The 19,063-nt window shown below is 33.2% G+C and overlaps 1 pseudogene; it reads left to right on the forward strand.

Annotated features, from left to right (window-relative positions):
- Positions 1-1,612: 1,612 nt before the first annotated feature.
- On the forward strand, positions 1,613-17,822 carry LOC133298939 (uncharacterized; annotated as a pseudogene).
- The last annotated feature ends 1,241 nt before the right edge of the window (positions 17,823-19,063 follow it).

A 19,063-nucleotide genomic window follows, 5' to 3' on the forward strand; every position in this document is an offset into this window, starting at 1 on the left:
AGAATTGGTGATGAGAACAAGGATAATTGAGAAAATGGAACAATAATTTTGAATGATTTTGGAATTCTTGTTGATTCACTCACTGGCGTTAACCACGTGAACCTTCTCATTTGAGTTAAAGGCTTGTGATAGCTGCAAAATTGATAGGGATGAAAGCTTTGAGGTTCCAGTGGATCTCAGGGTTTTAACACATTGGGGTTTAGGTTTGGGCTTAAGAATGTTATAATGCAGTCGTTTTAGTCCACACCTGCTAGCCAGCTGCGTAAATAGACTGGCGGGCCTACCTTAAATCTGATCTGGTCGGCTCTATTTTTTACTTTCAGAAAATTTATTTAAAATCCAAGTCAGGTTTGACCCGATTTGAATATTTCTTGAACTGGTTCAGAACTGGATCAGGACTGACCTGAATTGGTTTTTAAAGTGGGTCTGACTTGGTTTCAAAATTTGGTCAAATCCGACCTGACCCACTTTTGACTTGGTTTCAAAACTTATTTTTTTTTATAGTTATTGATTTAATTTTCAAACTCGTGAATTTAATTATTTATTTATTTTAAAATATATAAATTATATAATAAATTTAATATTTGTTGAATAAATAAAGGAATGTAAAATTTGTAGCAAAAAAGTTATTTAACTTTAAAATCCAAATACCATATTTTATCAAAAAAATCTTAAATGCTAAAAAGTATTTTTTTAAAAAAATTATATGATCTGCAATTCAAATTAATGAAATTTATATTATCTTAATTAAATTTATATTATCTTAAATGCTAAATTAAACATTGGAATTCAAAGATCAACAACAAATAAAAGCACAAGATAATTTATATAATCTTATAAACTTGCAATCTTTGATAAAGGCAAACTTTAGTCGCCACCATTTATTTGTCTATTACATATAGATCTCAAATAGAGAATAAAAAAATACAATAATAGTATTATATATTATTATTGTCACACCCTGTTACATGTATGCAAATGAAACTATGAAAGTAACTTGTGAAACAGGTATCAAGATGAGCATCAATAGTTCACACATTTATATACACATGGAAGTAGACCGAGGGGATATGTGATCTATCAGATAATGGGAGGAGGAAAACAAAAAGAGCAGATACAGTGAAAACCAGGCACACATGTTCACCTTAATAATATCTGAGCTAGTAAGACAATGTTCATTAAGATCACATGACGCAGAGAAAAAGAAACAGAAAGAGCAGAGAGAGCATTTGACCTTAATTACCAAGTTTGAAGAAGTTCATCATGATGAGCTTTCAACTGAAATTGTACTTTACTAATGTTACCCTGTACATAGGAGTAAAAATTGGAGAGTTCAGATGGTCATCTCCCTTAAGTTTACTATGTTCAATGTTCAATTAAATTTGCTAGCGGTCTAAGAATAAGAGGTCCTAGAGAAAATGCTTATAATAGTTTGAAGCTAACCATTCCTACTCTAAGGTCACTTTGTTTAATTTTTAAGCATTTAAAAATATCAGTAATTCAATTGACATATATATAAATACACACACATAAGTAAAAGATACATACATACATACATGAGTCATTTATGTTGTTTATGCATAGCCTCATTGTCTAGAAATTTGCATTGCAGGTCAGGACTTGACGGGTTTGGCTGGGAGCCCTGCATATGTTGCACCAGGAGTGTTGTTGGGTAGATACTCAGAAAAGGCGGATATATGGAGTGCTGGAGTGCTCCTGCATGCTCTGTTGGTTGGTGTTCTTCCATTTAAAGGGGATTCACAAGAAGCAGTTTTTGAGGCTATTAAGAATTCCAAGCTAGATTTCCAAACCGGGATGTGGGAATCAATATCTAAACCTGCACGAGATCTTGTTGGGAGAATGCTGACAAGGGATATTTCAGCAAGGATAACAGCTGATGAAGTACTTAGTAAGTTTATGATAGATTATTAATGTTTTGTAGCGTGCTTTATCTCTCTTCCTCAATGATGAATACACCAAAGACTAGTTGTATTTGGTCTGATTTTTTGTTTTTTAATCTTGAAATAATTAAAATTAGAAATTTCCAAGTTTTGTTGAAAAGTATCTTTGCCTTTCACATGAATTCTTAATAATTAGAAGGATTGCCTTGTTTTGGTTGGGATAACAGTGGGAATCTGTTAATTCTCACTTACTTTTGTTAGTTTTTATTATGTGTTCTTCTATGTGGTTGAGGCTCTCTTTTTCTCCCTAATGTTTTTAAACAGGAAATAAAATGACAGTACTTTTAAGTTTTAAGAACTGTTCGATTGTTTGCATGTTAAATTAATATTATGTGGTTCAATTTCAGGACATCCATGGATATCTTTCTACACAGAACGTACATTGAAGATCCTGCCCGTTGAATCAAAGTTGAAGCACCAAAATGGAGCTGCTTGCCACAACTTTGTTGCTGCACCTGAACCTAGGTTAGGAAGAAACAGGATGGATGATGGGTTCCTTAATGAGGTTTCAAGCCTTTCAATGCTTTTTCTTATATAATTTGACGATATTCATTTTTTTTTCTTACTAGTTCATTATTTTTCTTACCTAATTTGACCATGTTGATTTTTTTATTCCATAACATGTAATTTGTTATTCCCATGGGATTGGCGGTATCAGATTGATCAAAGTTAAGAGCAATATTAAAAAAAAAACTTTTTATCTTTCTTTCTTTATTTTTTAACTTTTCAAAAATTTTAAAAATAGCAGAGGTGAAGATTAACGACCCGTTTGAATGAATTTTTTTTTTCAAAAATTGCATTTTATAAGTTAAAAGATATATTTTTCACTATAAGTTATTTTAGATTTCTATTATAAAAAAAGCAAAAATTACAGTTACTTATATAATTATATATAATAAATAAAATTTACTGAAATGTAGCTGGGGCTCCGACCCTACCTAAGCATAATGTGGTTCCGCCACTGATGGGCAAGAAAACAAAAAAAAAACCGTCTAACGTCCAAAAGAATGGCTCCACACAATGGCGGAGCCAGAATTTAACTTTAGTTGGGGCAAAAAATTTGACATGTCAAACATTTATCATAATTACACATACCTTTTATTTTTTAATAATAATATAATATATGATGATTTATATTATTCATTTAAAAACATATTCTGAGATCAATTAGAATAATGTTTGGTTCATTACTTATTATGTTGTGGGAGGAAAGTGAAATTTTATGTTTGAAATGTTTGTCGAAAAAGTTAGTGCATTTTTATATGTTTGCTCTGATATATAATCAACGACAATTAGGCTGCGCATGACAATCATTCTGATTCCTGACACTGTTTCTGAAAAGGAATGATTCTTTTCTATTTCTGTGCCTTGGAACAATTCTGAGAATCAGAATTACGTTTGTTAACATATTTTCTTTTTATTCCGAGAATCAGAATTACGTTTGATAACACATTTTTTTTTTATTCCGATAATCAAAATTACGTTTGATAACACAATAAAAATCTATTTCTTTACTTTTGTTTATAGATTTCATCAACTGTATAAAATTGCAAATGACAATAGATTTTAACCGAAATACCAAATTTTATATTTAAAAAATTATATAAAAATTTATAATATTTTATTATATAGTTTTTTTACGACAATTCACATTTTTAACTATTATTTTTCAATCGTCTTCACAATTCACATTTTTTTTTCTCATTCCCTTGACCATTTTATTTTTTAATATCATATGCTAATATATAGTTGTCGGGATAGGATATTGTGACACCCAAGTTATGTTACACCCATGTGACACCCAGTCAATCTCACCGTTAGATCGCTTATGTTGATCCAACGGTTATATTTATTTCCATCTTTGTATGATCATGATTTCCCAAATTTAATATTTTATATTTATTTCTACCTTTGTATGGTTATGATTTCCCATATTTAATGCTTTCACTTTAAATTTAGGAAATCATATCTTTGGATTGAGAGGAGAAAATGGAAAAAAGTTTTTAAAGTTTCAAATCTTTTCTCAATTGACTCAAGAGAAGAAAAATAAAGCAACTAAAATAATAGAAATCAAAAATTCGTTACCATTTCAAAATCCAAATTAAAGTTATTCATTAGTTTTTTAAAACAGTTCCTACTTTATACACGTTCAATGCTTTTTCTTATATAATTTGACGATATTCATTTTTTTTCTTTAGTTCATTAAAAAGCACTTGATTTTTTTAAAAAACTAAATTAAGAGGTAAATTTTTTAAAATCGTAATCAAATACACCCCAAAACATAAACTGGAACATCCTATATTATATTAAAGGAAACAACTTTAGCACTTATCAATCTGACTAGAATTCGTTGACTAATCTTTCTCTATTTTGACTGCAGAATTGTGTCTTGCGGCAAAATCGGATTTTGCACACTGGGTACGTGATCAACACAAAGATTGGTGTTGCGTTGGTACTTTACTGATAGATGCTATGAGGATGAAAGGAAAGGAAGTGAAGTCCTCGAAATTGGACATTTTGAGATCCAATCATTCCGTCGTCCAATTTTGAGACCCATTATTCGATGGAAGATTGTTCGAGGTTGAAGAAGAGGTGTAGAGAAAATACTAAGATAGACTAAGCTGGTTCCTACAGGAGTAGGGTGGCGAGTTTTGCCACTGCTCCTCCTTGTGGGACATTGTCTTTGATGACCGCGGGAAGAGGCCTAAAGAGGAAGATAGGTTGCATTGACGTGGCTACCCAGATGGGGAGGAAGAACAAGATTGAAGAAGTTGTGCACAGAGATATCAAGCCTGAGAATATTCTGCTTACTGCTTCGGGGGAAATAAAGCTTGCTGATTTTGGCCTGGCCATGAGAATTTCTAAGGGTAATATGTTAAACCTGTTTGGATGATCTTCTTTTTTTGTTATCCTATGGTATATATATGTGCTAACTTTTATGAATAGAATAGTTTGAAGAAGTTCATCATGATGAGCTTTCAACTGAATTGTACTTTACTAATGTTACCCTGTACATAGGAGTAAAAATTGGAGAGTTCAAATGGTCATCTCCCTTAAGTTTACTATGTTCAGTATTCAATTAAATTTGCTAGCGGTCTAAGAATAAGAGGTCCTAGAGAAAATGCTTATAATAGTTTGAAGCTAACCATTCATACTCTAAGGTCACTTTGTTTAATTTTTAAGCATTTAAAAATATCAGTAATTCAATTGACATATATATAAATACACACACATAAGTAAAAGATACATACATGCATTCATGAGTAATTTATGCATAGCCTCATTGTCTAGAAATTTGCATTGCAGGTCAGAACTTGACGGGTTTGGCTAGGAGCCCTGCATATGTTGCACCAGAAGTGTTGTTGGGTAGATACTCAGAAAAGGCGGATATATGGAGTGCTGGAGTGCTCCTGCATGCTCTGTTGGTTGGTGTTCTTCCATTTAAAGGGGATTCACAAGAAGCAGTTTTTGAGGCTATTAAGAATTCCAAGCTAGAGTTCCAAACCGGGATGTGGGAATCAATATCTAAACCTGCACGAGATCTTGTTGGGAGAATGCTGACAAGGGATATTTCAGCAAGGATAACAGCTGATGAAGTACTTAGTAAGTTTATGGTAGATTATTAATGTTTTGTAGCGTGCTTTATCTCTCTTCCTCAATGATGAATACACCAAAGACTAGTTGTATTTGGTCTGATTTTTTGTTTTTTAATCTTGAAATAATTAAAATTAGAAATTTCCAAGTTTTGTTGAAAAGTATCTTTGCCTTTCACATGAATTCTTAATAATTATAAGGATTGCCTTGTTTTGGTTGGGATAACAGTGGTGGGAATCTGTTAATTCTCACATACTTTTGTTAGTTTTTATTATGTGTTCTTCTATGTGGTTGAGGCTCTCTTTTTCTCCCTTATGTTTTTAAACAGGAAATAAAATGACAGTACTTTTAAGTTTTAAGAACTGTTCGATTGTTTGCATGTTAAATTAATATTATGTGGTTCAATTTCAGGACATCCATGGATATCTTTCTACACAGAACGTACATTGAAGATCCTGCCCGTTGAATCAAAGTTGAAGCACCAAAATGGAGCTGCTTGCCACAACTTTGTTGCTGCACCTGAACCTAGGTTAGGAAGAAACAGGATGGATGATGGGTTCCTTAATGAGGTTTCAAGCCTTTCTTCATCATCTGAAAGTTGCAATTCAGAATATCATGATGTTTGTGTGTGGATTGATGCACTTGCCAATGCAATTTCACATGTAAGGATATCTGAACCAAAGAGGAGCAAGTTGTGGGCAGTTCCAATTCACCAGCAAGGTTTATCTAACATGAGGGCTAACCTCTGTAAAGCATTTTGACCTACTGACAGGTTGACACCCCATAAACCACTATCTCTGCTGCTTTAGCTGGGGTTTTATAGTATACTTTGCCCAACACATTCTACAGTTGGCAAAAGTGGATTACATTTTTTTCCTCTAAATAATGATTACTGAGAAAACTCAGCTAGTTGTACAGAACCTGTGAATATGATATTAGTGTGTCACTGCATGTTTTTGCTCTTGCTGGAGCATGATAAATAGAATGCTATGATTTCACTTCAGTGAAAACTTGACCCTACTCATATGTTTTTTTGGAAGATTTTAATCTGAAACCATGAGTGCATAAGCGTATGTTATCCCTCCCATAACGCGCTGCATGTGTACTTATTTAGTGCTGGCAATTTGTATTTCAAGACATACTTTTTTGTACAGATGGTAGCGAGGAGTTTGACCTTGAGTCAATTATATATAGCAATGGCGTTTACTTTGAAAATGGAGTTGACAGCTGCTTGCTTATTTTCACTGGAAAAAAAAAGGAAAAAAAAGTACAGCTACTTGTGTTTAGAAGAGGCGAATCTTAACTACCGGGGGATAGATTTTGAAAGGCTATAAAAGTTGAGATTCTTTATCTGTTAAGGTGAGGTTAAGGGGTAATCTAGATAATAGGTAGGAACATATTTAGGAAGAGGGTATAGTTGAAAAAGGAAACATTAGATAATTCAATCCAAACCGAAAAAAATTGGATTGGATCGGATCGGATCGGATTTGAAAACAAATCAAAACCGAAGGGATGATTATATGATCAAAACGAAGGGATTGGATCGGAAGAATTTTGCTTCCAAAATCGATCCAATCCAGACCGCGAACACCCCTAGTGAATCATATGCTCGGAAAAAGAAAGAAAAGGTGCATATGCTTTGGAATATTTTTTTAACGAAGAGGGTAATTTATTATTTAGATCTCTCATGAGTCATGATGATTAGGATTGGCTCATAAAATGCTAGATTGAAATTAATGTTAAACAAATTTGTTTATTATTAGTTAAAAGAATAGAAAAATATGTAATCATAATAAATTAATTCTAGATTGTAGTAAAAATCATCAAAACATAACCAATCACCAAACTTAATTCATAATTTTTATAAATATAATCAAAACAATTAGTAATTCATGAAAATTGTGAATTTAAAAATGTTTAAACCCAAAGTTTCTGGTTAGCTCATTACAAGTTGAGAGAAAAGTAAATTAATATGGATTGAATTTTGGTAACTTAAACCAGATTAATTGATAAGTCATGACTCAATTTAACAACTCCGGTATCGAGGTATAAGTGTTTACTCTACTTTCGCTTTGAGTCAACTATGTATTATGGTAAAATAAGAATAAAAATTTCATGGATATATCTTAAACATAATTTACTAATAAAATTGATTCATGAATTTTTGCCCTCTTTTTTACTCTCATGGCTCAAAGTATTCCGATCAAATCAGGAAAAAAGAGAGGGATTTAGTGTGTCCTTTTAAAGGACGTAAATTATGTCCTTTTAGACATAAATAGTTTTGTCAATAAAGAGAGGACAAATGATATATTTTAATTAAAATACGAGATAATTCTCTTTTTGTTTTTATTAGAAGAATGGGATGATTCTCTATAATTTAACCTTATCTTTGGATTGAGGGGAGAAAAGGGAAGAAAGTTTTTAAAGTTTCAAATCTTTTATCAATTGACTGAAGAGAAAAAAAAATAAAGGAACTAAAATAATAGAAATAAAAAATTAAAAAAATTAGCATCATCTTTTTTTTAATCTTTTTTTCTCATTTTCTTCCATGTCATTAAAAAATTATTAGGGCCTCTTTGGATGGGTTTTTCTCTCTTCAAAAGTTGTTTTACTTCAGGAAAAAAAAAACATGTATGGGAGAAATATGTTTGGACGTCTACTTTTAAAAAGAGTAAAAGTCATAAAAAAAAGTTAAAAATCTTTTTTTTAAAATGAAAATTTTAGCTTCTAAAAATAACATAAGTTAAAACACAAATATTTTTTCAAAAACTAAATATTTTTTAAAAATCTAAATAACTTTAACTTTTATAAAAAGTACTTCTAAAATAAATAAAATATAAAAATATTTTTTTTGAAAACTCATCCAAACAATCATTTATTCTCATAGAAGTGAAACAGAGCACTTTTATTATTATTGTGAATTTAAATTGGAATCAAGGAATGGGAACACCCATTTATCAAGTATATATTATTTTATTTTTTAAAAATTCCTGATGTGAATTAAGAGAAATCAAATAAAGGAAATTCAAGAAAAAACAAAGTCAGGTATTGGATGAAGGAAATTCCTAAGATAGAAATTAGGGAACAAATTAGGGAGAAAGTCAAGAAGAATATCAGAAATTTGTGTAAGGTCGCTGTTCCCCCGCACTCCGGATTAGTCCCATAGCCGGCTCAAAGAGTCGAAGCTCGTGGGGATACCGGAGGGAGCCAACTCGCACTCAAGAGGCAATCACGCCTAATTTAGGCGTCACTCATCAGGTGTTGACATGTGTCATATTTTTTTTCAAAAAAATATAATTTAATCATAAAACTTCTGAAGGCCATAATTTTTTACTCGGGTATCCAAATCGGGTAATTCTTTTTTTGATTCCACATAAATTTTCGAGATCGACGCAATAACATCTTATTTGACATATTTTATTTCTCACAAACATAATTTAAATTTAAATCAGGTAATCCTTCTTCCTCAGAGATTTAGAATATTTATTTAATTATTTCCTTTATTAATACAGATTTTTCAAATTGATTTTTGAGTTTAAATCACAAATCAAATCTTTATTTTGTTTTCCTTATTAATAATAATTGTTATTTTTTAATTTAAATCACACATCAAATCTTGATTTATTTTTTATATTAAATCACAAACCCAAAACACAGAGGCTTCTGAGTTTAAAAATGTGACACGTGTCAACACCTGACACGTCACCAATGACGTCTAAATTGGGTTTCAATCAAGAGGCAATCACGCCTAATTTAGGTAATTTTATTTTTGAAAAAAATGCATAAGCCATATTTAATTTCAGACCATAAATAATAACTTAGAAGCTTATAGCATTAATCATTAATTTCAAAAATAATATTCTTCTTCCTTAGAGATTTAGAATATTTATTTAATTATTTCCTTTATTTCTACAGATTTTTCAAAATGATTTTTAAGTTTAAGTCACAAATCAAATCTTTATTTTGTTTTCGTTATTAATAATAATTTTAATTTTAATTTTTAATTTAAATCACAAACCAAATTTTTGTTATAATAAAAAAATATTATTAAAAAAAAATTAAATCACAAATCAAATTTTTATTTATTTATTTATTTATATTAAATCACAAATCCAGAACTCAGAGGCTTCCGGGTTTAACGTTTCTTATAATATTATTCTTGCAAATTTAAATTGTGTTTGTGAGAAATAAAATATGTCAAATGAGATCTCATTGAGTAGATCTCGAAAAGTTATGAGGAATTAAAAAAGAATTACCTGATTTGGATACCCGAGTCAAAAGTTACGGCCTTCAGAAGTTTTATGATTAAATTATTATTTTTTTGGAAAAAAAATATGACACGTGTCAATATCTGATAAATGACGCCTAAATTAAGTATGATTGCCTCTTGAGTGACGCCCAATTTAGGCGTCTTGAGTGACGCCCAAATTGGTCGTTATATTGTACAATAAATATATAATTATTTCCAAAACTGTAATAAATGCGTAATTAATTTATTAAAAAACATGGACTTAATTTTTTTGGCTAATCCCGTCAAAGCATTTGACGTATTAGGTCTTGAAGTTTGATAACTAATCATGTCTAATTTGTTGTCCTGCACAAGTTTGATAATCAGGTCTTGCTTGGGTTTTTTCTTAAAAAAAAAAAAAACTAAAAACAAATTAAGTGATAGGACCATGTTTAAATAATGAGTTTGATGTTTGTCATTTTAAATGACATAAGTTATATTATTTTAGGAGAGATATAGAGATAAGAAATGAAAATCATGGGAGAGAAAGTGAGTGATTTTTTTAATTTAAATTTTAAATAAAAAATAATTTCTTGTGTGAATCTCTCTATTAAAATGATGTAACATCTAGAGCGCTGACGAGGGCAGGGAGTAATCGCCGGTGTAAAGGGGCACGGACAAGGAGCGGCTCCTGACAGGCTTCCAGCGTGGGGTTACATGCATGAATGAATCGAATCGACACCCGAAAGAGAAGAATTCCAAAGACTGTGCAGGTATGAGACTGCACAGTTTGAGAATAGCTTATAAGAATCAATTGGTACTACCTATACTAACAAGATGCATCTGCTTTTCGGTAGCCCGGATCGGAAGAACTCCACAGTTAGGTGTGCTTGACTAGGAGCAATTATGGGATGAGTGACCTCCTAGGAAGTTTTCCCGGGAAGTGTGCGAGTGAGGAAAAAGCACACTGAAAAGTCTCGTGTTAGTATGTGGGGATAGTCATTGATTCTTGAAGCGACCGGGCGTTACAAATGACATAACTTTATGTCATTTAAAATGACAAACACTTTCCACTTAAATAATATGGTGTTGAATTTAACTTGCTTTCTACTATGATAGGCACATTTTATGTATCTAATTGTATTTAAAAAGTTATAATTTATTCTAAATTATTTGTCACTTTAAGAAAAAAAAATATTATTTTCTTAGCTCTACTTTATTTTTTTATTTCTACTTATTGGAATAAGAATGATTACTGTGGATGGAATGTAAAACCTTAACCATTCTCGTTTTTGTTTCTTCATCTTTACTCTCGTACTAAGCAAGCATATATTTTTCTTCTTCTGTTTGTGCCTTAACCAAGCTGACCCTTGTTCTTGTTGATTTACATTTTTGTGCATAATCAGCATTAATCTCGCTGCTGATTAATCGATTCATTATCACTTTGAATTTTGGAGTTTAAATCTCGTGCATGCAGAGAGATACAACAACTGGGAATAATTTTTGAATGATGTGAAGTGTAAAGACAATGATAGGAGAGGTAGTTTCATCTTTAGATGATAGGATGAGATGTTGTCACATAACTTCTAGTTGTGAAATAGTAAAAGTCACAACAGCTAATTTGGGATACGATTAGCGACTGACTTCTATTTGGGAATAATTTTATTTTTTATTTTTTTTTAGTTTTTTCCCATTTATCTTAATCAGGATCCATTATCTTCCAACTTCATAGTAATTATATTCTCTTCATCATAATGAATTCTTCTTTTTTCCAAAAGATAGTTACTCAAAGTCACAAAACGTAATATGTGAATGCTTAACAATTTCCCACAATATTGTCAAAGTGGTATTACTTATAGAAGTTTTGTTTGTGCAGTTTAATCTAATATGACTACTTTTGGGGCGTAGAGCATACTAAAAACAGTATGCCTGGGCATTTTGGCTTGCAATCTTGATATATTCTGTCATCATACTCCTTTGACAACAATATTTGAAAATCAAAGGTCTTCTTCTGGCTAATACTGCATTATGACACACTTTTGTCTCTTGTGCAGCTTGCTAAAAGTACCATCCAGATGCAAGTAAGAATAATCCATCTTCGAAGAGGAAATTTCTTGATATAAGAGAAGAATATGAGGTCTTTACTAATCTCATCTTTTTCTGACATTTTTAGCCTTCACTTCTTCTGCCTAGGCTGGTTAGTGTCTAAACTAATTAATTAACTGAATGATATTTTAACTGGCCTTTTTGCTATGTAATTTCAGACATTGAGAGACTCTAAAAAAAGGGCAGAGTATGACAAGGTATTTTGGTCTTCCTATATGCTATTAAAATTTCAAATTTGGTATAATTGTTACTCTAAGTTGGGTTGGTGAGGAGCTTCAAGTTGAGTAAAGATGGTCAAAATTTCTTTAATTCATAGCCTTCACTCTTAAATAGGATGTTGAATTGACTAACTATTTTCCATCATTTTCTACGATGAATGACTTTTTCAACTGAAGATGCGTAATCGTGGTTCAGAGAACATTGAATACGGTGATGATGATGCAGAAAGGTTTAGAAATGCTTATCGTTCTCATTTTTCTGATTCATTTCATAAAGTGTTCTCTGAGGTAAATTTTGGTCTCAAACTTATTGTTTTCTTTTATGAATTGATTTTATATATATATATATATATATATATATATGTATGCATTCTTCATTTTTATTGATTTCATATAATTATTCTCTTAGGAAATCTCATAACATTCTTGATCTGGACAGATATTTGAAGAAGCAACTCAATTCTCGTCAAATATAGAGGTCAGCTTAACCCTTGTTTCTCTGTTGTTGTTTGAAACATGTTCCTACTTTTTCAAGCTTAACCATTTGCTTATTGCTTTGTTAATAGGTGGAGTTGACTCTTACTTTCTCAGAAGCTGCAAGAGGATGCACCAAACATGTGTCGTTTGATGCGTTAATTCCCTGTGATTATTGCAGTGAGTAAAGTTAACATGTTATGGGAATTAGGGAAGCCCTGGGGAGAAATATGTGTCAATACTGGAGTTGTATATTAGTTATTTCCATATGTTATTATTACATTAGGAAATGGTTAAATATTGTCTGCATAAGAATCCATTTCGATTGTGAAGGAAGTTTAGTGTAGAATCTTGTGTATGTTGCATTGTAATAAGAACTTTATGTGAGAACTTTCTTTTTTGTGGGGAGGGTGATTGGGATTAAACAAAATCTATATTTTATTGTATTGAAGTTTTACATTTTCCCATCTATGTATGAAAGTAGCAAAAGATAGGCTTATTAGCAACCAGCAGTAATGCAATCCTGTTAGATTGGAATCATACATGGAGAAATCTTATGGATGAACCCTAGTTTTGAATGATAGAACCTAGGCGTGACCTGTGGCTTCATTTACACTAGGGTAGCCTCTTCCTGCCTCCCCCCTCGCCCTTGCCTAATTGAAGAAAATTATTACTAATGAACATAATTCATTGGACAAGGTTTACTTATATTTATTGCTTGTTAATCTGTGGCTATAACAAAAATTTCTATAAGCTGCAGAACTGTTTTGAGGAAATAATCAAAAGTATGTACTGCTGGATGTGTAAAATGTTGTCCCTCGTAACATCAGTTTGTAGTGAAGTGAGCCAGTATGTATGTTGTTCCCCTTGACACAATGATAATCCCATTTGATGTTAATCATTTTCGTTATATTAATCCAGATGGGCGGGGCTATCCGCAAGATGCCAACCCTAAAGTTTGTCCAACATGCAGGGGCTCAGGTCGAGTAAGTGCCTTCAAAGACCAATGTTGATTGTTAATATGGCATAAATATTTTAAAGCAAGATGTGAGCCATGCATGAGACAATTTCTTTTTGAGGTATTGGAGTTATCAGTTATTAATATATTTTTTTATTCTTGGTTGTGGTGATTTTCTACCAGGTTACAATCCCTCCATTTACTTCAACATGCATTACTTGTAAAGGATCAGGCCGTATAATTAAGGTCTTTTATAAATCTCACGTTAAGTAATCTTGTGAGGTTGCTTTCTCTGTAAAAAATTGTATTTAGTTTATCTATTTTGTACAGGACTTTTGTACATACAAAGCAGCAATATCCGATCTCGTGCGGAATTGGGTTACAACCACAACATGCAAATTAGAAGCAATATCCGATCTCGTGGTGAGTTGTTTTACAACCAAAACAAAAACATGCTAAGAAGCAATATCCGATCTCATGCTGAATTGGGTTACAACCACAACATGCAAAACAGCAATATCCGATCTCGTCTGGAATTGGGTTACAACCTCAGCATGCTAAACAGCAATATCCGATATCGTCTGGAATTGGGTTACAACCTCAGCATGCTAAACAACGGTAGATATTCTGTTCACCTCTTGGATTCGCTAGACTTGGTTTACAACCACAACATGCAGAACAATAATTAATGTAACAGATCAAATTAAGGGGTATAAGTAAACATACATAACGTACGCTAGCTGTTTTTTGCATTCTTGTACTTAGTTTCAGAGGTTGTGGCTAGCTTGTCTCTTAATTTTTTGTATTGTTCTAGTTCAGTTACTTTTCTTTGTAGTAAGCTAGCTGTTTGGGATTTCTTGGAGACTGTTGCTCTGTCGTGTCCCATGGATTTGTATGGTTTCCTTTTAATTAGCTTTTTGTCAAAATGCAGTGTTTGCATCTTTCTTTCTTTGTAATATCCTTTTAATTAGTTTTAATCAAGATTTGCTTTCTTTCTTCTTCTTTTTCTTGTATTATTGCATTTGGAAGAGTTATACCATATTTATATACCAAGAAATATAGGACTCGTTCTGCACAGGTTGATAGTTTCCTCATATTTCCAGACCCCGAAATTCAACGGATTTACATTCAAACTTCACAAATTTAGGAGATATGTTGTGTATCTAACGGTAAATGCATGAGTGCTAAGAATTAGAAGTCCCGAGTTAGAGTTAGAGTTAGAGTTATGAATATGTAATTATGATAAAAATTTGATTGGAAGAATTTTGTTATTTTTGTAAGTCCTACCTAACTAGACTGGATTAGTTAAATAATCAATAAACCAGTGAAAAAAATCTCGAAAAAAGAAAAAGACTCAATCATACATCCATAAGATGTTTTCCTGCTTGACACTTACAACGTAAAGACCATGAGAAAGAGTTTTGCCGGCAGTATAGTCTTACCTGACTCGATCATATTAATCAAAAAATTGATGAACTGGGTGACAAATCTCCAAATGAAAAAAGAAAAAAGAAAACACAATACAGCCATAACATTTTTTCGTGATTGGCACTCACAATAAAATCATATCATTCCCTCCTGTCATCGCAAATACAAATCATCAAAAGGATTTTCACATGTAAAGTATATTGCATTTCAGAAAACGTAATGACCACTTTAATAGACCTGACAGCATATTATGAGATCACTTGCAAAATTTTAATCGTTCACTCAAAATTAACGTGTTACACCACAAACAACAATCAAATACATTTGAGCATGAAATTGCGTTACAACTTCGGGAGCATGTGAAACATATACTAAACCACTACTGAGGACATAACAATATGCAGTCTCTAACTCCAAAAACCAATGTTATTAAATCCGATTCGGTTATTGGCTCGATCGAGATACTGTTAGAAATTTTTATAATAATTGTGGGCTTCAATCAATTATAGTTTTTCTTATTTTAATAAAAAACGGACTAAGTCATGATCCATATAGGGGTGCAGTATAAAGCCCAATTAATTAGTGATCCTTTTGATTTGGGTTTAGATATCTGTAAACTGATTAGTGTTTCTCTGCATTCACAACAGTGTGTAGAAAAACCGTCACTCCACAGCTTGCCCCATCTAGAGTTGTGATTAGGGAGTGGTGTGAACTGCAGAAGAAGATCCTAGTTTTTTCGATCTTGCAGGAGCGTCAGAGAGCAAACAAGAAGCAAGAAGAAATCAAGAATCATGTCTACAACAAGAAGTAAGCCTGAATCTTTTGGTGTTCTAATTTCATATAATCATATTTTGAAATTTCTTACATTTGTTATCAGAGCCTAAGTTATATGATTTAGAACCCAATTCTTTAACATTGGAGGTGATTGAATTTGTTGATCCTTTGCTCTTGCATATTTTATTTATTAATTTATTAATCAATATTTTTTAATAAACTAAGTCAATAACCTTGCGGTTTTCATAGATCCAATTCCATGATAAGTCGCTGCAGTCATGGGTTTAAACATATTCTGATAGCGTCAAAGGTTATAAGTTGTGGAATCCGGATACTAGAAGTGTAACTTACAACAGAGACGTTGTATTCAGGGAATCTAAGTTGAATCAAATTTTTCCTGAAGCTCCTGAAAAGTCACAGACAGTGGAGTTGGATGTGGGTTTGAAAGAGGATACAGTAAACTCACAGGTTGAATTGGGAAATTTGAATTCTGAAGTTGCTGAATATAACGAGGTAGAGGATGAATTTTCTGAAACCGAGAATGAGGTTGAAGCACCAGTGCTAAGGAGATCCACGAGGGAAAGAAGATTATCTGAGAGGTATACACCTAAAAATTATATCCTGTGTGCTAGTGATGATGTTTGTGCATTTAGTATTACAGGTGATGATCCGAGCACTGTAAAACAAGCTAGGAGCTCGGAGGATGGCAAACAGTGGGAGGAAGCTATGAAAGAAGAGATGAAGTCTCTGATGAAAATCAAACTTGGAGTTTGGTGAATCTACCTGCAGACCGAAAAGCAATTGGTTGCAAGTGGGTGTTCAAGAAGAAGGTTGGTGCCAATGGGGAGATTGAGTGCTACAAGGCTCGATTGGTTGCAAAGGGATATTCACAGACAAAAGGGGTTGATTATGGTGAGGTATTTTCACCTGTTGCAAAGTTAAATTCCATAAGACTGATTTTGTCTGTAGCAGGTACATATGACCTAGAGGTGGAGCAGCTGGATGTGAAGACGGTTTTCCTTCATGGTGATTTGGAGGAGGTTATTTTCATGAAGCAACCAAAGAGGTTCATTGCAAGAGGCAAAGAGGAGCTAGTCTACAAGCTGAATAAATCTCTGTATGGCCTGAAGCAGTCCCCAAGGATGTGGTACATGAAGTTCGATACTTATGTGGTGAAGCTAGGCTTTGACCGCTGTGATGTTTATCACTGTGTTTATGTGAAAAGGTTAGAAGGTGACTTTGTTATTCTTAATTTGTATGTTGACGGCATGTTACTCGTTGGAAACAGTTTGAAGATGTTCATCACTGTTAAAGGACTGCTAGCAAAGCAGTTTGAAATGAAAGATCTAGGTGTTGGAAATGTGATATTGGGTATGCAGATTAAGAGGGAGCGTGACAAAGGAAGATTATGGTTAAGTCAGCGAAAGTGTATAGAGGATATTCTGAAGAAATTCAAGATGACTGACTGCAAGCTTGTGTTGACTCCCATGTCTACTGGTTCTAAGTTATCGCTTGACCAGTATCCCAAGACTGAAGAAGAAAAAGAGATGGCATCAGTTCCTAATGCTAGTGCAGTTGGGAGTCTGATGTATGCCATGATTTGTACTCGACCTGATATTGCTCAAGCAGTGGGAGTATTGAGCAGGTATATGTCCAAGCCAGGAAAGGAGCATTGGACGGCTGTGAAGCGTGTGTTCCATTATCTTCGTGGTACGTCTGACCTAGGGTTATGCTATGAAGGCGTGAAGGGCTCAATGGGACAGACATTATTAAAACTGAGATGCTTTGTGGATGCTGACTGGGGAGGTGATATTGATAGTAGAAGGTCTACAAGTTGATATGTTGTTTCTTCATTTGGCGGAGCTATCAGTTGGATGAGTAAGAGGGAGAGCATTATTGCTTTATCTTCTACAGAGGCTGAGTACATGGCCTTGACACATGCTGTTAAGGAGGCTATTTGGTTACGGAGGTTGTGCAAAGAGCTTGGCTTTGCACAAGGAGAGATGATCATTGGATGTGACAGTCAAAGCGCCATTTTCTTGGCTAAGAACCCAGGTTTCCATGCGAGGACCAAGCATATCGGCATACAGTATCACTTCATCAGAGAGAAGATTGAAGACAAGGTTGTATTGCTGGAAAAGGTTGACACAAAGGTCAAGAATGCTGATTTTCTGACCAAGGTAGTGACTTCAGAGAAGTTTGAATGGTGTACAGCTGCATTGGGATTGAAGAAACATGCAAAGCATTCACCAAGTAGGAGAATGTTAGGTATGGCTCATACTTCGCTTGTTGATGATGGCCCTAGTTCTCGGGGTCAACAGAAAGGCAACTGGGATCCTGCTCCCAGGTGAGCGGGCAGGGGTCCGGGGGAAAGCGCCCCCCCGGCCCGTAGAGGCTAGGTACTGTTGTGGGCCTCTGTTGTATTGTAATTTTCTTAGCAGTTTGGGCTTGGGCCCATGAATAGCTGCTGTTAGGATTTTCTAATCCTATTTATATTTTTCTTGTAAACCGAGTGACTAGTAACGAGTGGCGGTGAGGTGAATATAGTACAAACAAGCTGGACATTGCCTAAATTGGGTGAACCAGGGTAAATCGTTGTGTCTATTCTCTCTCTCTCTCTTTTTCTTTTCCGTTTTCGATTTGTGTTTTGTCGATTTCCAACATAAAGCAGCTTTAAGTTGCATTATATAAGAATTCTATCTATAAGTAACTGAAATTATAGGAAGATCCTAGTCTTTTCGATCTTGCAGGAGCGTCAGAGAGCAAACAAGAAGCAAGAAGAAATCAAGAATCATGTCTTCAACAAGAAGTAAGCCTGAATCTCTTGGTGTTCTAATTTCATATAATCATATTTTGAAATTTCTTACATTTGTTATCAGAGCCTAAGTAATATGATTTAGAACCCAATTCTTTAACATTGGAGGTGATTGAATTTGTTGATCCTTTGCTCTTGCATATTTTATTTATTAATTTATTAATCAATATTTTTTAATAAACTAAGTCAATAACCTTGCGGTTTTCATAGATCCAATTCCATGATGAGTCGCTGCAGTCATGGGTTTAAACATAATTATGATTAGAAATTCCTTGTATTGCCGAGAACCGAATTTAGGGATTTTGATATTATTATATTATATTTTAGTTTTCAGTTGCTTGTATATGTACAACCATATTTGTGAAAAAAGCATACATACAGACCACACTATAGCAACACAACTCATATAGTACTGCATAACTAATTGATCCAAATAAGCATACAAACCCTCTTGAAATGCAACTCGCGCAGTTCAGCAGCACTCATTCCCAACAAAGTAACACAGTC

The sequence above is a fragment of the Gastrolobium bilobum genome, unplaced genomic scaffold, assembly GCF_033153095.1.
Source record: "Gastrolobium bilobum isolate Gb01-03AN ecotype WA unplaced genomic scaffold, APGP_CSIRO_Gbil_v1 utg164827, whole genome shotgun sequence".
NCBI classification, from domain to species: domain Eukaryota; kingdom Viridiplantae; phylum Streptophyta; class Magnoliopsida; order Fabales; family Fabaceae; genus Gastrolobium; species Gastrolobium bilobum.